This window comes from Odocoileus virginianus, chromosome 16, assembly GCF_023699985.2.
Source record: "Odocoileus virginianus isolate 20LAN1187 ecotype Illinois chromosome 16, Ovbor_1.2, whole genome shotgun sequence".
NCBI lineage: Eukaryota > Metazoa > Chordata > Mammalia > Artiodactyla > Cervidae > Odocoileus > Odocoileus virginianus.
In genome coordinates, this window is record NC_069689.1 from 22,226,822 (window position 1) to 22,253,060 (window position 26,239).

General features: G+C 34.8%; 1 long non-coding RNA gene across 1 annotated transcript in view; it reads left to right on the forward strand.

Moving 5' to 3' along the window:
• Positions 1 to 26,239, forward strand: part of LOC139038612 (uncharacterized) — a 219,256-nt gene that overhangs the window by 24,338 nt on the left and 168,679 nt on the right. The window lies entirely within an intron of this gene.

The following is a 26,239-nucleotide window of genomic DNA, read 5'->3' on the forward strand; positions in this document are numbered from 1 at the left end:
TCAAAATGCTAGATCCTTGAATATCTTTTCTTTATCAATAGGAATTTTCTAATTTATTTCTTTCAGTGATAAGCATGTACATCTCATCTGTATACTGATAACTCCCAAGTTTATGTTCTCAGTGTTAACTTTTCTCTGACTTCAAACACATAAATTCCACTTGCAGTCTTATAGACATCTCAAACCTAAAGCATCTAAAACAATGCTTGGTTTCCACTAAATCCTTTGTCATTCTCAATCCAAAAACAGAAGCTTCATTCTTCTAACTGCTCTTACTAAAACTCTAGAGCAAGTCTTAACTGTTCTTTCTCTGTCATGAACCAGCATGAACTATTGTTTTTATCCTTAAAATAGATCAAAATCCAACCATGTTATCCCACCTCCAGTCACTGTACACTTGTCCAGGCCACCACCATCTATATTCTAAATTACTGTAATACTAATTTTCCAACTTCCATTTCTCTTGATCTGCATTCTTGTTCTTTATGTTTGTCATTCTTTGCATCTCTTCTGTGTCTGAAAAGGGGAAAATCTATATGGCTCCTGACTTCCTTTAACTCTTTAATCAGATGTCTCACTGTTAGAAAGAACTTTCCTTACTCTCTATGTAAAACAACACCTTATTTACTATCACTCTTCCCTCTTTAATCTGCTGAAGTCTCATTATAGCACTTTTTACTTCCTGAGATACTATTCATTCATTCATTTTAATTTTGTCTGTCATGCCTCTACTGAAATGTAGACTCCACAAGAGAGACAGAATTTCTCAGTTTTGCCCACTGGTGTACTTGGAACACTGATTGGATAACCAGTATGGTTATGTGTTGCAGTCAGATGATAGTCAAAAACCACAATTACATCTCTGCAACAACAGAGAATGCCAAACTCTTCTTTCTCATTTTTTTTGGGTGAACAAAATGATTAGTTATTACAAAAAGAAATCATTTAAAGAGTTATCAAAACATTTGATAAATACATTATGGACATATTTCTTCAAGAGGGTATGGTTTTGTGTCAATGTAAACATAGCTTCTATGGATTTTTAAGCTGAATATACAGTTGATCAAATTTGGTGACCTATTTCCTTTCTGATTGTTATCTATTCTAAAATCTGTACAGGAGATACTGAAAACACTTTCTCCCTACCCCACCCCCCCTACACTACATATTAATTTTTATTTTAATCTCTGTAACTACTCTTAGTTTTGTTTACTTATCCATATATCTACTCTCTACCTTTTTCTTATTTAGAGACAGCTTTATTAAGATATAATTTATATAACCATATATTTCACCAAAGCGCATAAATCACAGAATCATGCAGCTATCACCACAATCAATTTTATGACACTTTTACTACACAATATGCCTATTCCGATCATTTCCTAGAAGTTAAATCATAAAATATCTGTTTTTTTGTGACTGGTTTCTTTTAGTTGGCATGTTTTTAAGATTCATCCATGTTGCATCATGTATCAGTATTTTATTCCTTTCTTGCTGACTAATATTTCATCAGTATACTACATGATATTCATCCATTAATTCATTAGTGGACATTTGGATTATTTCTAATGCTACTGTAAATACTTATGTACAAGTTTTGTACAGATACATATTTTTAAAATTCATTTTGTAACTGAAGGATACTTGCTTTACAGAATTTTGTTGTTTTCTATCAAACCTCAACATGAATCAGCCATAGGTATATATTTATTTCTCTTGGATATATATTGGGAAGTGAAATACTGGGTTATATAGCATCTCTATGTTCAGTCTTTCTGGAACTGCCAGACTGCTTATCAAAGTGACTGCCACAATTAAATTCCTAGCAATGCACAATAGTTCCAGTTTCTCTCCATATGCTCCAAACTTGTTGCTATCTGTCTTTTTAATATTCATTCTAGTGAGTGTGAAATGCTATTTCATTGAGGTTTTGATTTCCATTACTTCGATGGTTTCTGATTTTGAGCATCTTTGTAAGTGCTTATTGTAAATTTGTATTTTCATTGAAGAAATGTCAGGTCCTTTGAGCATTTTTAATTTTTTTGTCTTTGTATTATTAATCTGTAAGAGTTCTTTATATATTCTAGATACAAGTCCCTTACAGATATATGATTTGCAAAATTTTTTTTCCATTCTGTGCACTGTCTTTTTACTTACATGATGATGTCCTTTGAAACACATTTAAAAAAAATTTTTTTTATTGCTAAAGTCAATTTATTTTAGTTATTGTTGCATGTGCTTTTGTTGTCATATCAAAGAGGTCACTGCTTAATCTAAGATTACAAATCTTTGTGCCTCTGTTATTTTTGAAGATTATTACACTTTGGGTCCTTACATTAAGGTCATTGTTCCATTTTGAGGTAATTTTTGTATATGGTGTGAGGAAAGGGTCTAACTTTTCATGTGGATATCCAACTGTCCCAAGACCATTTATTAAAAAGACTATTTTTTTCCCCTTCCTATTTAATTGTCTTGGCATCTCTGTTGAAAATTAATTGAAAGATGAAAGCATAAAAAAGTAAAAACCATGAGAAATAGACACTTGATGTCAGATATCATAACAATTACACATGGTTTAAACTTGGTTGCTAAGGCAGAAATAACCATACGTGTCAAAAAGGTCCAGTTAGGTAGACTACAAAGAAGCTCACCTAAAGCATAGTGTAGACATATTGAAATAAAGAGCTGATATAGTCTGAACAATACTAGTCAGAGGGAAAAATCTGTAATGTCTCTATTACTGTCATACAAAATAGATATTAAGGAGAGATGCAACTGTTAAAGATAAAGAAAGTCATTTTTTATTATAAGTAAGGCCAGGGCTAGATGAAAATCCTGTTTGAAGTATGAAAACATGACTATGTGTAGGTCTGTGATAGTGTGTGTGACAAATATAAGTAGTGTGTGTGTGTATATAAATATATATGTGTTAAGTTAGAAAGAGAAATTTATAAATTTGAGATCATATTGGGAGATTTAAATAACTTTTTCTGAAGGTTAAAAATCAAACTGATAAACAGCAATGTCATGAATAAAATCATTAGTGAACTTTTTTTTTCTCTTTCCAGATATTAATTCTCTATTATTAGTTTTCTTTTTTATTTATTTATTTATTTTTATTAGTTGGAGGCTAATTACTTTACAACATTGCAGTGGTTTTTCTCATACATTGAGATGAATTAGCCATGGATTTACATTTATTCCCCATCCCGGTCCCCCCTCCCACCTCCCTCTCCACCCCATCCCTCTGGGTCTTCCCAGTGCACCAGGCCCGACCACTTGTCTCATGCACCCAACCTGGGCTGGTGATCTGTTTCACCCTAGATAATATACATGTTTTGATGCTGTTCTCTTGAAACATCCCACCCTCGCCTTCTCCCACAGAATCCAAAAGTCTGTTCTATACATTTGAGTCTCTTTTTCTGTTTTGCATATAGGGTTATCGTTGCCATCTTTCTAAATTCCATATATATGTGTTAGTATACTGTAATGGTCTTTATCTTTCTGGCTTACTTACTTCACTCTGTATAATGGGCTCCAGTTTCATCCATCTCATTAGAACTAATTCAAATGTATTCTTTTTAATGGCTGAGTAATATTCCATGGTGTATATGTACCACGGCTTCCTTATCCATTCGTCTGCTGATGGGCATCTAGGTTGCTTCCATGTCCTGGCTATTATAAACCATGCTGTGATGAACATTGGGGTGCACGTGTCTCTTTCAGATCTGGTTTCCTTGGCGTGTATGCCCAGAAGTGGGATTGCTGGGTCATATGGCAGATCTATTTCCAGTTATTTAAGAAATCTCCACACTATTCTCCATAGTGGCTGTACTAGTTTGCATTCCCACCAACAGTGTAAGAGGGTTCCCTTTTCTCCACACCCTCTCCAGCATTTATTGCTTGTAGACTTTTGGATAGCAGCCATCCTGACTGGCGTGTAATGGTACCTCATTGTGGTTTTGATTTGCATTTCTCTGATAATGAGTGATGTTGAGCATCTTTTCATGTGTTTGTTAGCCATCTGTATGTCTTCTTTGGAGAAATTTCTGTTTAGATCTTTGGCCCATTTTTTGATTGGGTCATTTATTTTTCTGGAGTTGAGCTGGAGGAGTTGCCTGTATATTTTTGAGATTAATCCTTTGTCTGTTGCTTCGTTTGCTATTATTTTCTCCCAATCTGAGGGCTGTCTTTTCACCTTGCTTATAGTTTCCTTTGTTGTGCAAAAGCTTTTAAGTTTCATTAGGTCCCATTTGTTTATTTTTGCTTTTGTTTCCAATATTCTGGGATGTGGGTCATAGAGGATCCTGCTGTGATTTATGTCGGAGAGTGTTTTGCCTATGTTCTCCTCTAGGAGTTTTATAGTTTCTGGTCTTACATTTAGATCTTTAATCCATTTTGAGTTTATTTTTGTGTATGGTGTTAGAAAGTGTTCTAGTTTCATTCTTTTACAGGTGGTTGACCAGTTTTCCCAGCACCACTTGTTAAAGAGGTTGTCTTTTTTCCATTGTATATTCTTGCCTCCTTTGTCGAAGACAAGGTGACCATAGGTTTGTGGATTTATCTCTGGGCTTTCTATTCTGTTCCATTGATCTATATTTCTGTCTTTGTGCCAGTACCATACTGTCTTGATGACTGTGGCTTTGTAGTGTAGTCTGAAATCAGGCAAGTTGATTCCTCCAGTTCCGTTCTTCTTTCTCAAAATTGCTTTGGCAATTTGAGGTTTTTTGTATTCCATACAAATTGTGAAATTATTTGTTCTAGTTCTGTGAAAAATACCGTTGGTAGCTTGATAGGGATTGCATTGAATCTATAGATTGCTTTGGGTAGTATAGACATTTTGACAATATTGATTCTTCCAATCCATGAACACGGTATATTTCTCCCTCTGTTTGTGTCCTCTTTGATTTTTTTCATCAGTGTTGTATAGTTTAAAGTTATTTTTAAAGGCAAGGCCAGGACAATGCTCTTTATATTTTCATATTTTCATTATATATATTTTTTTATTGATTAAGTGATCAAGGAAGGAATCTCTTGACTTTTTAAAAGATCAGAGATTCTGAAGTTCATACCAGCTAAAGATCTTGAGCAGTAAGGGTCTTTCAGACTACTCTGGGGTTTTGGCATAAATGCATCCCACCAAAACAGATACCATTATTTGTAAAATTTAAAAAGAAAAGTATTTGCCAGTCTTGTGATGACATGTTTCAATTTGGTCTTTAGTACTGATTTTTTTTCCAGTCACTCTTTCCCAATCATTTTTAATTCATTTGTGCTTCCAGTTTGATTACAATCAAGTTTGCATTTAGAATTTACAGCTTTCATACCTGTACTATTTTAAAATTCTTAATGACTTGAAAATGAGGCAATTGCATATATACAAACATACTCTGATTATATTAATTTGTAGCTATGTAACTGCAAAAAAAATGCTTACTGAAATTATTACTAACAAAACTGTCAAAGCAATAATACCCTCCTGGGACTATCAAATACAAAAAGAATCAGAAAAAATTTATCCTCCTCTCTACTTATAAAGTTGTTTTTCCACTTAAAATATTTATATACAATGTGGCAGTTCATTCACTTAAGATGATTCACCTCAGTGAATAATTCAGTGACTTCAGGATTTGTTTACTTTTCTTATATTGCACAAATATAATGATAGATATGAGAAGGTATTAAGTATGCCATTTCAATTTAATTTACTGGCTTACAGTGGACTTTCAACCCCTGCAAACAAACATTTGTACCCTTTTAGTCATAGCAGTCTTTAAAATGTTCTACATTATAGTGGCATTTTAAAAAAGGATCTGTTCTATTACCAATTATATAATCTACTTTTTAATATTCAGAATATTAATATGTAACTTATTTCTTCCATATTTTGATTTGTAAAACATCAGTATGTCTCTTGCTTTTATTCTTCATATTTGGGATAATGATTTGATATAGATTGAAATTTTGCCTGTAGTAAGGCTAAAGTTATTTAGTGAGTAGTCAAAGGTTCCAGACTCTTTAAGTAATTATGACATATCTTTCCCCCTTTCCTAATTTCAGGCTGTGATAGATTAAATTTCATTTAGTTTCTAGACCTGGCAGGGAGATAGCATGGAGACACGTCCGTAAGTTATTCATCCCATGGAGATAGCAAATGGCTCATTAAGTATAACATATTTAATTATGAAATTATGGAGTGGAAGATATTTTTGAGGGCTTCTAGTTTAATCTTTCTTCCAATTCAGGAACTTTTGTTAACATGCCAGATGGATGGTTATTTAGCCACTGCTTAAACATGTGTGGGATTGAAGACAGCTTTTAAAAGAAACTGCTCACATTTGGGACTAGGAGAATGATTACAAAATTCTTACTAATATTTGTCTAACAGATGCTCCTTTTAAACTCACTGTCTTGGCCCCTAGTTGCACAATGCGGTATCTGTTATTTTTTTTCTTTTTATATACTTTTAGTCTGTTATCATATCTCTGTATATTTTCTATTCTCCAAATCAAGTCCTAAAAATCAGCTTGTGAAAATAATGTATTTGATTACATCATGATAAAAAACAAAAAGAGAATCACAATCAGGAAAAATACATGATTATAAAAGCAGTGCAACAATGGGAAGGACATCATGGATCTATATGCCATGATGGTTTCTATGGTTGACCTTCTATTTGGGTTCTAGTAATTGATTACTTTCTAGTAATTAAAGTGAAAGCAGATGATATTATCAGTTATGCTAAGTTCCTCAGTGTAATCAAAAGTTTTCAACTGACATAAATTCTGAAAGGATACATTAGATGGTAATCCATTTGTAACTTTCAGTGTTTTTTGGTTTTTTGGTATTCTTTAAATACCAAAATTGGGTATTAAATTTTTAAGATTGAAGTATAGTTAATTTACAATGTTGTTTTGCTTTTTAGTGTACAACAAAGTGATTCAGTTTATATATATATATAGTTATATATATGTATATATATGTACATATATATATTTTTCAGATTCTTTTCCATTATAGATTATTATATGATATTGAATATAGTTCCCTGTGCTATATAGTAGGTCCTTGTTGTATATCTATTTTATTTAAAAGTACATATTAACCCCAAACTCCTAATTTTTCTCTCCCTACCTCCTCTCCGCCCACCTCTGCTATCATCTTTAATAACCATAAGTTTGTTTTCTAGGTCTGTGAGTCTATTTCTGTTTTGTAAATAAGTTAATCTGCATCACTTTTGTATAGATTCCACACATTTAACTCAGTATTTTAGTGAACAATGTCCTCAGTAACATTCCTTCAACAATGGTATTATCATTATTCCTATGGCATTTGTCTCTAGAACTTTCACAACCTCTGATATATTCAGGGGGGAAAGATTGAAATGTGTCTCTCATTTCCATGTGAATTAGAAAAAAACTGGACAGTGGACTATTAATTTAATAATCTTGGCAGGCTGTCTGCTGTGTGTCAGTGTAGGTTACAAGGATGCTGCAATTCCCCAGGATGAGCCATGTCAAGAAATACACTTGACCATCTTTGAAAGACTCAGTAGGGAGTGACCAGCTACTAAGATGTCATTCCTTCTCATCAAAGTGGTAATAATAGGATTCCTGCTGCTTGCTACCCTTTATATATCTTCATTAGTGCAAACGAGTGTAGATTGTACTTCAGAAGCCTCAATGTTTTCTTGAGAAGGGAATAGCTACCCACTTCAGTATTCTTGCTTAGAGAACCCCATGCACAGAGGAGCCTGGCAGGTTGCAATCTATAGTGTTGCAGAGTCAGACATGACTGAAGTGACTAAGCAGCCGGAGTGTTTTCTTAGGAATGAAAGTACTCATTCCAAAAGTTCAGTCTAGTTCTATCAAATTAAAATTTATTTTATTTTTTTCTTTTTTTTCCTTTTATCCCTACAATGGGATCAAAAAATTAAATTGAAAATTAGATGATTTTTTCTTTTCAATTGTTCCACAGTGACAGAAATAGTTTTAAAAATATTTGTTAGGGCACAACTCATCATTTCTGCATCAGTCTATTCATAGAGTGTTTTTATTCATAACATGGCTGATTTTGAATTGATGGGTAATGCAGTTATTATCCATTAGAACCTTCTAACTCTGTGTCACTTGTGATTGCTGCAAGTGGACATTTCTAAAGGTAAATTATAATCTTTATAACAGTAGTTTTGTATTAGAGGTATTCAAGTTAGACTCTCCCTGATGTTCTCTTATCTTGAAAACAGTAAAATGAAAATTATTTGCTGGAAAGTCCTGTTTGATCTAAACAAAACAGCTCTGCATAAAATAGAACAAACATAATTATATCTTCTTTGTGTCCCTGTGATGAGTTGCTTAAGTTGTGTGCAACTCTTTGCAACCCTGTGGACTTTGCAACCAGGCTTCTCTGTCCATGGGATTCTCCAGGCAAGAATTCTGGAGTGGGTTGCCATGCCCTCCGCCAGGGCATCTTCCCGACCCAGGGATCAAACCTGTGTCTCTGCATTGGTGGGTGGGCTCTTCGCTACTAGTGCCACCTGGGAAGCCTAATTGTATCTTAAAGAATATTAAATTAAAAAAAAACTTTGCTAGCTGTGTTGCTGAAGAAAATATAAATAATTAATTGAAAATAACCAAGTTGATTAGAAATTCAGCATAGTTAGGTTTACAGGAAAGCATTGCCATTGTTTTTCTTGGTGCTTGTGTAGAAGGCCAGCACTCACACAAAAAGAGTGATGTGAAACTATTTGGTTAATGCCTCCATACAGACAAATTAGAACATTTGGCCTCCAAAGAAAATTGTTCAGTTTGAATTATCTGGTTCGTCTCTAATTCTTTTGCTGTCTCTTTTCATCTGGTCTTTTCACGTGCCTTTTCTTCAGGCTAAAGATAATAAGCCCTGACTATGATTTCAACATATCGGCATAAATAAAGAAATAAGTACCCAGAGACACTTTCTCATGTTCATTTTCTTATTATGTATCTGATACTTAGTTTTGCAAATGGTAGTCTATTCAAGTCAGTACTATTATAAATTTTAGCTAGTCAAGCAATTGTAAAATACTAAGCTGCATAATAGGAATTATTCATGTTAAAGTTAAGTAATAACAGGATGGATTCTGCAGCCATTGGCTGTCACAAGAGGCTTCTGCCATGCTATTCAAGAAAGAAGCTGGAGATCAGAGGTTGGAGGTGACAGTCAAACATTACGGGAGTGGTTCTAATCAGTTTCTAGCATGGAGGGGGAGAAGCATGTAGGCTACAGGCAGAATTTTAAATTCTTTACACTGACATCTTCCCTTCAGAGATTCTAACTGCAAAGAGGGTATGTCTCCTCAGGAACCAAACCAAGTCCCTCTGGTACTTGATGGCTTGGAATCTTTGAGATGAGGTCCCTGAGTGTCCTGGTGCAGAGAGAACTCACAGTGCTAGGAGGAGGAACACAGTTGGAAATGTGCAGTTTCTATATTGGCAAAAAAATTCAGAGGTGTGAAGACTGTGTCTGGGAAGTACATGGTTTGGAGTTCTGATAGATAAAAAGGGAGAATGGCATGAATTCAGTTTACAATATGTCTTTTAAAAGTTGTATTTATTTCTCCTAGTGTCCTTGGCTTCAAATAATGGATGCTGTGAACAGGCAGTGGATTAGATGCTTTTAAGAAGAAACATATAGTGCACAGAGCGCAATCAGAGCTGTGATAGATAAGTTCAGTTCGTCTAGTGCTCTTGGTTTATTGGTCCCTCAGAGACTGCCTAGAAAGTACCACAGGAAAGATATTTTTAGGCTGTAGGCAGTTGAAGTGCTATAGTGAGATCACTTATTAATCTTTAAACAGTACTATCTGCTATTGTGTGTGTGTTTTAAAGTCTAATTTATCTTACTTTCTACTGCTGGTACAGGATATAAGGTCACATTCATAAGTACAATCAAATAGCACTGTAACAAAAGGTGAAGAAAAGCTGCTAGAAGTACTAAATCTTTGACCAATCGCATAATTATAAATTAAACTGAAGTCCACTATTAGGCTAATAAACTGTTCATGTATGTATCTGTTCTACCCTATATTGCAAATATTATCACAGGATAATACACACTTGCATGACTTGAAAACAATATACAGAACAGTCACTGGTCTTACTATGGACAAAAATACATTTTCTTTGGTTTAAATTTTTCTGGTTCATTAAAAAGCTATCATGGAGGAAATGTACATTTCTAGTAGAATTTGAGTATCTGTGTTATTATACTGTTTTATCTAGAAGTCTTTCCATATTTTACAAGAGAAAAACAAAGCTATTAGACCTCAAGATTAGATGCATAGTGTACTTGGGTTAGTACTCTGGTACATGGTACATACATAGGATGTGTGTGTGTATGTGTATTTTTGTAAGGAATTTTTTACCTAGTGTGAATAAATCTCATGGGATGCTATTTTAATTTTTTATATATCTTTTCTTACCAGTGACATGAGAAACTTCTAGAAAACATGAGAGGCAGACTTTCAGATTTACAAGAGATGCCTCACAAGTTCCTCTGTATATGGAAAGTGAAGAACTTTCTGAAGGGGGTCTAAAAGTAAAATGCTACTAAAATTTTTAATGAGAATACTTCAAATATTTTAGAATTTCCCACAAAACAAAAATTTACAGTTCACACTTGCATTCCATCATCACTTATTTTCAGTGGTTTATTTAGCTATCCATTTGGCATTAAGTTTAGCAATGTATATGATGTGATGGGCCATGAGATGCAAAGTCCAAAGAAATCCCACTGTATTCAGATTATTCTACTAAGTATTTCAATTCAGATTCAGAGACTGTGTCCTCAGTCATATCTGCAGAAAACCAATGCTCAAATATTTGACTGTAACAAATGGAACAATGGAAGGAAGTGGAAGTATTTCTACCCCAAACAATTATCACATTATACTATTTAGAAGATCACATGAAATGAAGTGAAGGTTCCAATATAGGACCTTACTAACTTGGTTTTTGTTTTTCTAGGAAATTAGTATATTCATTTTTTTTATCATTTGTAAGAGTTTTTATTTATGTTATTGAAGTATTATTGATCACAATTTGTGTTAGTTTCGGTGCACAGCAATGTGATTCATTTATACACACACACACACACACACACACACACACACACACAGATGCATATTTCAGATTCTTAGGTTAGTACAAGATATTGAACACAGTTCCTTGTGCTATAAAGTAAATCATTTATTTTATACACAGTACTGTGCATATTTTAATCCCCAGCTCCTAATTTATCCCTCTCCCTTCTTCCCTGGTAGCTCAGATGGTAAGGAGTCTGCCTGCAGTGCGTGAGACCCAGGTTCGATCCCTGGGTCGGGAAGATCCCCTGGAGAAGGAAATGGCAACCCACTCCAGAATTCTTGCTTGCAAACTCCCATGGGCAGAGGAGCCTGGTGGGCTACAGTCCATGGGGTCGCAGAGTCGGACACGACCGAGCCACTCACTGTATCCTCTGGTAACTATAAGTTTGTTTTCTATATCTGTGACTCTATTCCTATTTTGTCAATAAGTATTATATTTTATAGTCCACATGTAAGTGATGTCATAATATCATTCTCTCTCTGACTTACTTTACTCAGTATAATAACTCTAGGTTCATCCATGTTGCTGCAAATGACAGTGTTTCATTGTTTTGTATGGCTAAGTAGTATTCCATCCTATACATATATCACATCACCTTAGTCCAATCATCTGCTGATGGGCACTTGCATTGTTTTCATATCTTGACTATTGTATTAATAAACAGTGCCACTTTGCCTATTGGGATTCATGTATCTTTTCAAATTAGAGTTTTCATCTTTTTTGAATATATATCCAGAAGTGATATTGCTGGATTATGATAACTCTTATTTTAATTTTTTGAGGAAGCTTCCTATTGTTCTGATATGAACATTGTTCTGATGTTGAAGCTGAAATTCCAATACTTTGACCACCTGATGTGAAGAACTGACTCATTTGAAACGACCCTGATGCTGGGAAAGATTGAAGGCAGGAGAAGAAGGGGACAATAGAAGATGAGATGGCTGGATGGCATCACTGACTGGATGGACATAAGTTTGAATAAACTCTGGGAGCTGGTGATGGACAGGGAGGCCTGGAGAGCTGCAGTCCGTGGGGTCACAAAGAGTTGGACAGGACAGAGTGACCGAACTGAAGTGAACTGAATGTATTTTTCTCAATAATAGTTGTACTAGTTTATATACCCACCAACAGTATAGGAAGGTTCCTTTTCCCCACACCCTCTCCAGCACAAATTGTAGACTTTTTGACAGTGGCCATTCTGACCAGTCTGAGGTGATTCTTCATCATACTTTTGATTTGCATTCCTCTAATAATTAGCAATATTGTTGTTATTGTCCAGTAACTGTTGGGTCTGACTCTTTGTGACCCCATGAACTAGCCTAGCATTCCAGGCTTCCCTGTCCTTCACTATCTCCCACAGTTTGCTCAAACTCATGTCCATTGAGTTGGTGATGCCACCCGACCATCTCATCCTCTATCATCCCCTTAAATATTGAGCATCTTTTCATGTGCCTAGTGACCATTTGTAGGCCTTCTTTGGAGAAATATCTATTAAGGCCTTCTACCCATTTTTGAATGGATTGTTTTTCATTTTTTGATGCTGAGTTGTAGGAGCTGTTTGTATATTTTGGAAATTAACACCTTGCTGATCACATTTTTTTGCAAATATTTTCTCCCATTCCATGTGTTGCCTTTTTATTTGTGGTTTCCTTTGCAGTACAAAACCTTTTAAATATTACTAGGTCCCATTTGTTTATTTTTGCTTTTATTTCTCTTGTCTTAGGAGACTGATCTAAGAAAATGTTGCTATGATTTATGTCAGAGAATGTTTTGCCTGTGTTCTCTTCTCAGATTTTTATGGTGTCATATCTTATATTTATGTCTTTAAACCATTTCAAGTTGTATTTTGTATATTGTGTGAAGGAGTGTACTAACTATATTGATTTACATGAGGCTATCCAGTGAGAAATTGATATATTTCACCATAGCCCTTAGGTAGAAACATCATCTGACTTTATGAAATATATTGATAAATATTTTCCATCATGGAAGAGAGGGACGTATGCCTGCACTTCTTTCCTTATTATTTGGAAATGCCTCACAATTCAGACTTCATCATCCTGAATATCTTTAAGGAGAAAGGCAGAAATTCCATTTTATGTGGCAAACTATTGCTATCTATTTCATGCTTCTCTACAACATATTCCTTCTGCATCTGATTTAGAACAACAGCATCAGCCATTTGGCCACCAAATCATGCTGTGGCTTTAGTACACTGTGGAGATAAGACTGCATTTCCAGCAGCAGCAGAGACCTGAGCAAAAGCCACAAAAAAAAAAAAAAAAAAGCATGTCCTTTTTATTGAATCCGTCAATCTTAGAAGTATGTATGTTGCTGTCTCTTACTGATTAGCAGGTTTTAATATTTGTCAAGAGAAATGAATACAATTCATGGAGATATTGTCATATGAACAACTATTTCAGTTAATGATGCATTTGTTGTCTCAATGAAAGTTTGTGTGTTAGGTTTGGTTTTGTTTAACCTTTTAAAGTCGAACATGGTTTACAGTTTCAACAAACCCTTTAAAAACTTAAAAATTAATATCTGATTACCTATCCCCTGTATTTTGTCAATATTCAGTTCAGTTCAGTTCAGTTGCTCATTCATGTCCGACTCTTTGTGACCCCATGGACTGCAGCATGCCAGTTGTCCATCACCAACTCCCCGAGTTTACTTAAAGTCACATCCATTGAGTTGGTGATCTCAGCCTCTGTCGTCCCCTTCTCCTCCCACCTTCAATCTTTCCCAGCAACAGGGTCTTTTCCAATGCGTCAGTTCTTCACATCAAGTGGCCAAAGTATTGGAGTTTCAGCTTCAGCGTCAGTCCTTCCAATGAATATTGTCAATCTTAGTGATCACTCATAAACCGTTGTAACTCTAATGCACTTTACCCATGTAAGAACGTAATGGCTTCTGTGTGTGTATGTGCTTAGTCACTTGTGTCCGACTCTCTGCAGCCCCATCGACTATAGCCTGCCAGGCTCCTCTGTCCATGGAATTTTCCAGACAAGAATACTGGAGTGGATTGCCATTTCATACTCCAGGGGATCTTCCAACCTAGTAGTTAAACCTGCCTCTCTTTCATCTCCTGTATTGGCAGACAGGTTCTTTACCACTAGTGCCACCAACGGATCCTATCACATGATAAATTACATATTGCTTTTCTATTATACATGTTTGTAAGAAATGTATACTTATGTATTGTTTCATTTGTTCAGTTGGTAGTTTTCTTATACTCTGAACTGATACAATTTGTACATCCCGTACTGTTTATTTCACAACTAAGTTTTGTAGCAGAAAGTCTGCTCTTAGCTGTTTAGACACAGTGCCATATGTTGCCTGCTGCAGTGCAATGATGTGGTGCACCTCCATGATGAAGTTTGGACTTCTTCCAAAGAAGGAAAGTGATAACACCCTTCTGTTGAACTATCAAGTTCTCCACTTGCACAGTGTCTTCCCCAGCAGAAAATGAGCATTGTTCATGGAGAGGTTCCTTTAGATAAGGTCTAAGCAAAATGAATCAATTGGAGGGATTCAAATCAATGCCAATTTCAATTTCAGTGGCAGGCTAATTGCTAGCTCTGTATGATTTCTGCACCTTTTTTTTTTTTTGAGAGGGGAGATAAAATTTCTAGCCACATACCCCAGAGCAATTCATATGTTACATTCGGTTATTTTCAGTGTTGATGTGCTTGTGTTGGTTTCCATAAACACTCCCTTGAAGAACCAGTGTGGTTGTTGGCAGCATCTTTTTAATTACACAGGAATCGGGGCAGGTGCTATGCTTGTGGTCACTCTGGTTTTCATTGTTTAGCTTTGTATTGATAGAAAAACCCATGAACGTAAGAAATATTAGCTCTTTTGAAATCAGACATATGTAATACATCTCCCACATTTACATTTGTCAGGCTGCTTTATGAGGGATGGTAATTTGAAGAAATATTTCCTGTAAAATTTTAAAATGGGGTTGAAAATTATACCACACTGCTTATCAGTATGTTGCATATGTGGTAGAAATAATAGGATACTGGTATCTGATTTAAATAAACCAACCAATAGTAATATAAAACAAAAATGAGCCACACACCCTTCATAGCACACGATGCCAAGTATTGCTACGGTCACAGCAGCCCATGGAAACACATTTTTGCAGAGAATCCTTTCAGTTCCCTGGACACTGATGTTTTCAGAAGAAAAATAATGATAGTAATCCTCCTTGGATATGTTTTCTTTGAAACATACCACAGAGTTTATCAGTAACTAAGAAATGCTGTGTAGTCTGGGGGAAGCCCAGACTTTTCCAAACAGTCTTACAGTTCTTTTGTAGAACTATTATTCTTGGTGTTGGGAGGATAATTTTCCCTTTGTACAATTGACTTATTAAGGCATATATAGATACTTGTTTATTCATTTTTATTCTCACTTCTGTTTTTCTGTGACAAGTCACTTTTGCAATTTTTGTCTATTTCATTCAGATGGTTTTAACTAGAAAATATTTTATTTAACAGATGCTTTTTGTCCCCTTCCTTATTTTCCATTCACTCTTTAAATACAATTTCTTGGTTTATACCTGTTTTGGCACTGTTCTTTCCTTGAATGAGGTTGGGAATGTTCAAGCACTGCAGAGATATATAGAACTGGTTTTGAATCTGAATTGCAACACTTAATTGTGGGCAGTACTTAAGGTTGGACCGCTTATTTAAATTCTTCATACCCCAGTGTTTTTAAGTGGGGATGCTAAAGATATCACAGAATAATAAGAATTGAATGAAATAATTCTGTGGCAATAATAAATCCAACACAGAATAATTATTTCCTAAACAGGTATTTTTATTATTGTTGCTGAACTACAATTCTGATGGACTTCCTTAACTGATAATGTCATGATTTACTTCTTTTTGAAAAATCTTCCCCTTGCTGATATGTCATAGAAACTCCAAATAGTGCTACTCCAATGCTGGACACACTGTCTCTCTAGACTCAGCTCACAAGTCTCTCACCATCGCTATGTGATCCCCCAATCCTAAGTGCCCTGCCCATTGGTCTGTTAGTAGATAGTGCAGATTGGAGCGTTTTGTGGCTTGCACTCTTCAGAGTCTTCCCAGGACTTTCTTGAAAGATCAGATACTTGCCTTTCTTCAGACCACCTCCATTATGGTGAATTAATCAGAAGAGGGTAATTGGTTGCATATTTGTCTCTTCCACTTGATGGTGAACTCTGTGTTCACTGAGTCCCTAAGATACAGGGTGCAATGAGTATGGTGCTGGCATGTACATAATGTTACTTGAACAAACCGGAAAAAGATTACTTAACTTTAGCAATCCTTCCATCTCTCAGAGAATTCATCTGGCTCCTTTCTGTGTTTCCATCCCCAAGTACAGCAAATTTTTATAAAGTTTTGACTTTTAGTTTTTTATTCTATCCACTCTATCCTCAGTCACATCTAGTCATTGCAAAGGCTTCAGATGATGCACTGGTGCCTTTCCCTAATCATCCTGACCATTCTGGCCCCAGAATCTCTTTATATGCATCTGCTAAATATTTCACCAGTAATAAAACCAACATCATCTTAAGTTCTATTTTCCCACTCCAAATTCTTCCCTTTCCATGTTACTCTCATCCAGTAAAAATGTTTTTCCTGCAGCAACACTTTTCTTCCTTTAACTTATTCCTGAGGATTATAAATTATTATGATTTCATGTCACAATTTTGTAGAACTCCATTGCTTACCAAGCTCTCTAACAAATGTTATTTCATTGTATCCTTTAAAAGCCCTCAAGTAATATTATTATTTCAGATTTATTAAAGAAGCTATCTTTTCCAGTTCCATAAAACTTTCCTGTATATAATTTATAATAATAGCAAGAGCTATTATTTATCTCTGCCTAATTTTACTTTCCTCGTATTTTTGCTCTTGCAATAATGCTCTAAGGCTGTTGTTTTCCACAAAAGGGCCATCTGAATCTTTAGAAATTAAAAAAAATACTTGACAGATCCTCTTAACTGAACTTCCTCCAATTTATTCCTCCCTTCAGTTCTACTCAATAGTTACTGAGTCATTTTCCTACTCTGGTGTTTGTATGGTATCACTGTGCTCATAACATACTTTTGTGAATAGCCACTGCTTACTAACACTGCCTACAAATAGTGGATATTTCCTACCATGACATTTAAAGTCCAGGATAAAATGGTCCAAAATTACATTTCAAGGCTTATGGCAGATTTTCCAATATCCTGCAAAATGTTATATCTAAATCTAACTTTCCACTATAATGTCCCCACACTTTACAACATGAATTTTTACTTATGCCAGTATCTGTCTAAAAGAAATTCTTCCCTGTATCCTTCTAGACCTGCCTTTAATATACTTTTCATTGAAGAATCTCTAATACATCAAGAAGAAATGGTCATTTCTTCTACTGAATTTTCAAGATATTTGCACTTTCTGAAGTTACCTTGAAGATCATTATCTTTTCGTCTTAAATTTTTGCTTGTCTTATTCCTAAGTTATTCTCTGAATGTTTGATACTATTGGGTAAATTAAGTCACATTATATAAACCTTTGTTACAGAAATGACCTAAGTCCAGTAAAATTAACTTTTGAAAAATATTCAGTTAAAAAAATCCAGAACTTTAAAGTATATATTACCAAAGTTTAGCTCAAATGTAAGTATTAAAGTGAGAGGAGTAAAACTAGAAGTGAAGTTCCTACTGGAGTTTAGGCACTGAATCTAATTGATGAAGGAGAAGAGAAGCAAAGAGTACAAAGCATTTCTAGAGACAGAAAAGAATGAAAAAACCACTCAAGTCCCACTCCTCTCTTTTACTATGTTTGTGATCTAATGGGGGCATACACATAGCACCATGTCTGCCGACATCCATGTCAAAACTTCCTTAGCATTGTACAGCCAGATAACAATAACCTGCACAGTGTGAAACAACGCATTCTCAGAAGACTTCTTATAAAATCCATGTAAACTTTTTGTCTTTGTCATTGAAAAATTTCAGATAGCCAAAGGCTATGGTATCTTGCTAGGAATTTCAGGCACCTTTACTTTTTGATCCCTGGTGTTAATATTAATGTAATATCTAGCTCACAAATCTAGCCTGTATAGTCAAATCAGGTAGAAAATGATGTGAACAATTGGAAAATCCTCATTTGTTTTTCTTATTATTGTTTGAGAACCTTATCACTCCCCTCAGGTCTTAGAGAACATTATTTCTCTCTCTATATATGTATCTATATATTTGTATCTCTGTGTGTCTGTGTGTGAGAAACTATAGCATCTAATTTGTCACCTTCCTTTACAACAAATTTAACAAAAAATGCAAATACATTAAAACTGAAGTGATACTATTACTTTGATCTTTGTTAAAATAATGTAGTATCCTCTCATGTTGACTTTACATCAGCTGTTTTTTAAAAATTTTTCCAGTTTTAATCCATCTTTGTAAAAACTAACCACAATGATTTTCATAAAGCAGCAAAATAGCTTAGGGAAGAGAATACAGTAGAAAATAATTGTATTTGCTACACCCGCCCCCAAAGTAGGATTGGCATAGGAAACTGTCCAAATCTGTGCATTTTATTGTTTAGGAAATTGGTCCTTACATCAAACATTCTGTATGACTGGAATTCTGATGACTTGGTTGATACATTTTGGTAGAGTTTAGAGCTTACATTACTTCGTGGGTAACATTGGGAAGCAGTAAATACCTGCCTATACCCTCCAAAGACATACCGGTTTGTTTTCCTCTAGATCCAAGGCAAGTTTCCACACAAGACCATGATACCATTTTGCTATTCTGAGTGTAGAATATCTGTGAGTCTTGAGAGTAAAGAGAAAGATTTTGATTGAGAACAGCTGAACGCTTGTAGCATAGATTGGGCTTGAATGCATTGGTTCTTAAGTACTGTGCCTCTCTGAAGATATTTTCAGCTAATCACGGGCTCTGTATTAGATGCACATGTGAACAGCAATGCGGAACAACATCCACATCACAGACACCCTGAAAAATTATCTACTTAGGTAGGATATCTATCTTCAGGCTGATCTCAAAGGGGGTCCTGGGAGTACTGTAGCTGTTTCTTTACTGACTCAACTTCTAACTTGGGCTAGATTTCCTAAATTTATGATTGTTTTGTTTTATTCAAATGTTTCTCACATATGTTACTATTTTTAGGAATTTTATTTCTATCTGTACTTCGGTTGTATAAACCAGTCAATTGCTACTTTAAAAACACACAATGCTCTAATTATATAGACATCAATATGTGAAGAGTATGTCTAAGTCTTGATCCTACTAGTAAAAAATGAAGCTTCTGAAAATTATAGTTGATCTAATTAAAAAGATTTTTTTCTTGCAAGCCACTCCCAGCCCCATGGATAAATGCAAATGTGTTGCAGGCAGCATAGACTCTGGCAGCGACAGTAGCAAGAGAGAACTCAGGAGTGAGGAAACTGTAAAGTAGCTTGGCTTATTTAAAAAACCTTTGCACCTCTGATTGTTCTTGCTATCCTTCTTGACCTGCTTCACTTGATTCTAGGTGACCTCAAGACATTGTTGGTTTAGGTCAAAAAGCTGGATGTGTTCAAAATGGCTCAGTATTTCTTTCCAAAGACTCCCTTCCATATTAACCCCCATATGATAACCATAATCAGTCCCCTTCACTTGAATTTTCCTACGCATCTGTATTCCCGTGTCATAGCTGTTAATATTATAAAGAAAACAGGTGACATTTGCTCCAATAACATAATGATTAGAGCTGACAGCACAAATATAAACAGACCTAGATGACAGAGATGATTCCTTCTCCCTGTAGTTTGCTTTAATCATTAGTGGTGACTGTACGTGGCAGGCTCGGAACTGCCACTGCGGAGGGGAACTGTGTTATGGCACTGGAACTAGCACTTACAGGTCAATTACATCAGTTGCTTGCAGTGAAAGATTGTAAAAGAAAATGAAATGTGCAAGCTATTAATATTAACAGGAGATTGGCAACAAAATATAAATTATGAGGAGCTGATTTCATAATTCTCATTTGTATACCATAAATAAGGTATTGAAAATGGAAAAAGGAGGAAATTAAAACTGTATTGACACTGTCACCTTCAAGAAGAAACCAATAGATAAAATAATTTTTAGTATTGATAATAAGGAAAATATGGGTTTAAGTACAATTATTTCTTAAAACTTAAAGGATCCACATATAGATGAACAAAAACTATTTTAGAAAAAAAATCCATAAATCAATGACCAAAAGTTAAGAAATAGAAACAACTATAAAAAGTAAATATGGTAAATTGATGTGAAAAAAGAAACCACATAAGTTATGACAATAAATATAAATGCATTAAGTGCATTTATTAAGAATCAGTCTTTGAGATTAGGTTCAATATAAGTTCAAAGTAGAGGCTAGCAAAGCAGGTAAAACTAAAATGATTGGAAGGAATAAATAGAAAATTGATATATACTATTCAAATAAAAAACATGACAGAAAGATTTTTTAGTCTGTTAACAGAAAGTTATGACCAACCTAGACAGCATACTAAAAAGCAGAGACATTACTTTGTCAACAAAAGTCCGTCTATTCAAAGCTATTGTTTTTCCAGTGGTCATGTATGGCTGTGAGAGTTGGACTATAAAGAGGGCTGAGTGCAGAAGAGTTGATGCTTTTGAACTGTGGTGTTGAAGACTCTTGAGAGTCCCTTGGACTGCATGGAGATCCAACCAGCCCATCTTAAGGGAAATCGGTCCTAGGTGTTCATTGGAGGGACTGATGTTAAAGCTGAAACTCCAGTATTTTGGCCACCTGATGTGAAGAGCTGACTCATTTGAAAAGACCCTTATGTTGGGAAAGATTGAAAGCAGGAAGAGAAGGGTATGACAGAGGATGAGATGGTTAGATGGCATCACCAACTCAATGAACGAGTTTGGGTAAACTCTGGAGTTGGTGATGGACAGGGAGGCCTGGCGTGCTGCGGTTTATGGGGCCACAAAGAGTTGGACATGGCCGAGCAACTGAACTGAACTGAACAAATGGTGCGAAGATAGGTAATCACAATAAAAATTTTACTCTCTACCAAAAAATTTAAAAGAAAATCAAATCTCTGTAGATTATACTAAAGCATATGAATGAAGGACTAAAAATGGGAGGTATTGCAACTAAATGTTTGCATAATTTTGTAGTGAATTACTCTTCCAAACAAAATGTAAAAATCTGAAAACGTACTGGAAAAATCAATAGATTGGATTGTATATCCATATATGTGTGTAGAATATCTATAAATATTTCTATAAACAAAATAAAGTAGTAAAAGCAAGATAAACATACAAAAACAGTTACTGTATAACTGTTAATCATATGTATAATATGTATAACATACATATGTATAGTATATGTATAATAGGTATAATATGACTATATGTATATGTATATATGTATATATCATATGTATATGTAGGTATATTATATGTATAGGTGTATATATCATATGTATAACTGTTAATCATATGTATAATAACTATCTAAAAACTATAATGAATTTTCCCCAATTAAAGTTTTAAAGATTTATGATTTTAGTAGGGTTTTGGGGAGCAGACTGTCTTTAGGTTTATTGTTACTTACAGATGCAACATTTCTAGAGAACTCTGTGACCATATGGGTTGATATTGTTGGAAGAACTTACGAAATTTAGCACATTCAAAAATTTTATTCTAGGAATTGACCTTAATGAAACTGTCATAAATATAGACAAAAATTTGCAAGAGTATTCATTATTCTGTCATTTCAATGGTGTCATATTGGAAATTATTTTTATGCCCAGTAATAGAAAACTGGTCCTATTCATTAACATGGGAAACTGATCCATTCATTAACAGATTCATCTACTGTAAAATTATTAAAATATATTTTCTAATAGTAGCTACTGAATTGGAAATATAAATGATACTCTCGTTGTTTAGTTGCTAAGTCATGTCCAACTCTTTGAGACCCCACAGACTGTAGCCCGCCAGGATTCTCTTTCCATGGGATTTCTCAGCCAAGAATACTGGAGTGGTTTGCCATTTCCTTCTCCAGAGAATCTTCGCTACTCAGGGGTAGAGCCTGCATCTCCTGCCTACTCAGGAAGATTCTTTACTGCTGAGTCACTAGGAAAATGATACTTTTAGGTGCTATCAAGAAGAAAGGAAAAAAAATGGCAAAATTCTCAACCTTGTTCTTATTTTGTCAGTCATTCCATATTACTGACAGTTTCTGTAAGTGCTGCATATTGGTTTTCACAGCTCTCCTGCTTTAATTCTAGCTTTGTTTAATGAAGAGGGCCTGATATTGTTTACAGACATTTTAAATCATTCTCTTTAGCTATAAAGTTTAAGTCTATAATCATAGATGAATAGATAAGAATGAAAGTACATTAAAAATTTAATTTAATTTCATAATTTTATTTTAAAGAATCACATAGGAGAAGAATTTCTATCTGGTAAGATAAAAAATAAATTATGATAAGGACATAGTCCACTTTCCTGGAAGCTCACTAAAAGCTCACTAAGAGTTGAGAACACAGAATCTTATTTATAAGAGACAACCTGATCCATGGCTGATTCATGTCAATGTATGACAAAAACCACTACAATATTGTGAAGTAATTAGCCTCCAACTAATAAAAATAAATAAATTAATTAAAAAAAGAGAGACAACCTGAGATGGATGATATAATGATATAATAAACAGATAACATAGGGGAATGAAGAAGAGATTTATTTTGTCAGTAGGAAGTGATACCCTATTTCATTGATTCTAAGTAAGTCACATTTCTCCTTACTCCCACCCCAATTTAAGTGCTCTGAAATTGGAATTAAACCAAATGAGACTTTACAGCCATCATCAGCCATGGGGAAGTGATGACATGATTGACACACTTTTAACTTCTGGAAAGATCAAGAAAATAGTTTCTTAGAGGCAATGAAGTTCTGAAGAATGTATAAGTATAAATGGTGAAAAAAACATTTTGAAAGTTTAGAAATTGCAGGGTTATTCATAGATTATTTAAGCAAGAATGGATCACATACATGCATGCTAAGTCCCTTCTGTAGTGTCTGACTCTTTACAACCCCATGGATTATAGCCTGCCCAGTCCTTCTGTCCATGGGATTCTCCAGGCAAGAATACTGGAGTGGGTTGCCATGCCCTCCTCGAGGGGATATCTTCCCCACTTGGGGATCAAACCTGTGTTTCTTAAGTCTCTTGCATTGGCAGGCAAATTCTTTACCACTATTGCCATTGATTCACTTTCCTCATTTTATAAATGAAGATACAGAAATGTAGCATTGTTAAGTGGCTCAGCCAGTCATAGTTCAAAGTGAGTGACAGTTAAGAGGCAGATTAAGTTAGTGACAAATTCACAACCAGAGGCAAAGCCTTTGCTGTTTGGAGAATCGTGAAGTTTAGAGCCTGTGACGTAGCAGAAGGAACATGATTAGTTGAGACAGCAGGTAATTTGGGGAAGGTGGGTGGTGGAGTAACTAAAATTAATAGTGAATTTAACTATGAAAAGTTAACTGGCACTGTGAGAAATTTACTGTGTCTTTCTACCTATTTAATGAACTGACATAAGAGGAAAATATTGTCTATATAATGGTGATGGAATGTGGGGGAGGATTATGCAAGATGTTTTTTCCTGTGGATTTTAAGTCAAGGTTTGTCTCAGACCCTTTTTTTCTTGTCTGTGTTAAACATGATTGACATCTTTTTGTAGCTATGGCTTGAAAGGTGGATCTGATACAAAGTTTAAATTTTAAGAAAAAAAAACAAAAGCAATTGGAAATGAGAAAAAAATATCATATTCAGAATATTCTAAAATAGATTTTTCTAATAAATTATATATGGTATCCTTTAGGGTAAATTTTGAATGTCTCCTAGCTTAATATTCCTCCAGAAATTGATAAGTATTTAAGTATCTTCAAAAGTTTAAATGTGATAATGGCATTTTTAAAAAGAGTTTAAACTTGTGTAATTCAAATTCTAAGTCATTTCTGAGCATATAAGTGGAAAAAATGGCCTACATAGAAATAGTGCAGGGTAAGTGAAGAAAATGCTGGTATAAAAGTTGGCATTGGGATCATTTTGAGTTCTTTTAACTAGTTCTCTAAACTTGGAAAAGTTTAAAAATTCTGTTTTTCAGTTTCCTCCATTATAAGATACATAATCAGACTAGAGTTATGATCTCCACAGTGCTAATACTGATTGCTTACATAGTTTAAAAATTGAATCACCTCTAGGAGTTTTATAGTTTCTGGTCTTACATTTAGATATTTAATCCATTTTGAGTTTATTTTTGTGTATGGTGTTAAAAAGTGTTCTAGTTTCATTCTTTTACAAGTGGTAAAAGACCAGTTTTCCCAGCACCATTTGTTAAAGAGGTTGTCTTTTTTCCATTGTATATTCTTGCCTCCTTTGTTGAAGATAAGGTGTCCATAGGTTCGTGGATTTATCTCTGGGCTTTCTATTCTGTTCCATTGATCTATATTTCTGTCTTTGTGCTAGTACCATACTGTCTTGATGACTGTGGCTTTGTAGTAGAGCCTGAAGTCAGGCAGGCTGATTCCTCCAGTTCCATTCTTCTTTCTCAAGGATGCTTTGGCTATTCGATATTTTTTGTATTTCCATACAAATTGTGAAATTATTTGCTCTAGTTCTGTGAAAAATACCGTTGGTAGCTTGATAGGGATTGCATTGAATCTATAGATTGCTTTGGGTAGTATAGCCATTTTGACAATATTAATTCTTCCAATCCATGAACACGGTATATTTCTCCATCTGTTTGTGTCCTCTTTGATTTCTTTCATCAGTGTTTTATAGTATTCTATGTATAGGTCTTTTGTTTATTTGGGTAGATATACTCCTAAGTATTTTATTCTTTTTGTTGCAATGGTGAATGGTATTGTTTCCTTAATTTCTCTTTCTGTTTTCTCATTGTTGGTGTATAGGAATGCAAGAGATTTCTGTGTGTTAATTTTATATCCTGCAACTTTACTGTATTCGTTGATTAGCTCTAGTAATTTTCTGGTAGAGTCTTTAGGGTTTTCTATGTAGAGGATCATGTTATCTTCAAACAGCGAGAGTTTCACTTCTTCTTTTTCTATCTGGATTCCTTTTACTTCTTTTTCTGCTCTGATTGCTGTGGCCAAAACTTCCAAATCTATGTTGAATAGTAGTGGTGAGAGTAGGCACCCTTGTCTTGTTCCTGATTTTAGGGGAAATGCTTTCAATTTTTCACCATTGAGGGTAATGCTTGCTGTGGGTTTGTCACATATAGCTTTTATTATGTTGAGGTATGTTCCTTCTATTCTTGCTTTCTGGAGAGTTTTAATCATAAATGGATGTTGAATTTTGCCAAAGGCTTTTTCTGTATCTATTGAGATAATCATATGGTTTCTATCTTTCCATTTGTTAATGTGGTATATTACATTGATTGATTTGTGGAGCACTCTCCGACATAAATCACAGCAGGATCCTCTATGACCCACCTCCAAGAATATTGGAAATAAAAGCAAAAATAAACAAATGGGACCTAATGAAACTTAAAAGCTTTTGCACAACAAAGGAAACTACAAGCAAGGTGAAAAGACAGCCCTCAGATTGGGAGAAAATAATAGCAAACGAAGCAACAGACAAAGGATTAATCTCAAAAATATACAAGCAACTCCTCCAGCTCAACTCCAGAAAAATAAATGACCCAATCAAAAAATGGGCCAAAGAATTAAACAGACATTTCTCCAAAGAAGATATACAGATGGCTAACAAACACATGAAAAGATGCTCAACATCACTCATTATCAGAGAAATGCAAATCAAAACCACAATGAGGTACTATTACTCACCAGTCAGGATGGCTACTATCCAAAAGTCTACAAGCAATAAATGCTGGAGAGGGTGTGGAGAAAAGGGAACCCTCTTACCCTGTTGGTGAGAATGCAAACTAATACAGCCACTATGGAGAACAGTGTGGAGATTTCTTAAAAAACTGGAAATAGAACTGCCATATGACCCAGCAATCCAGGCATACACACCGAGGAAACCAGATCTGAAAGAGACATGTGTACCCCA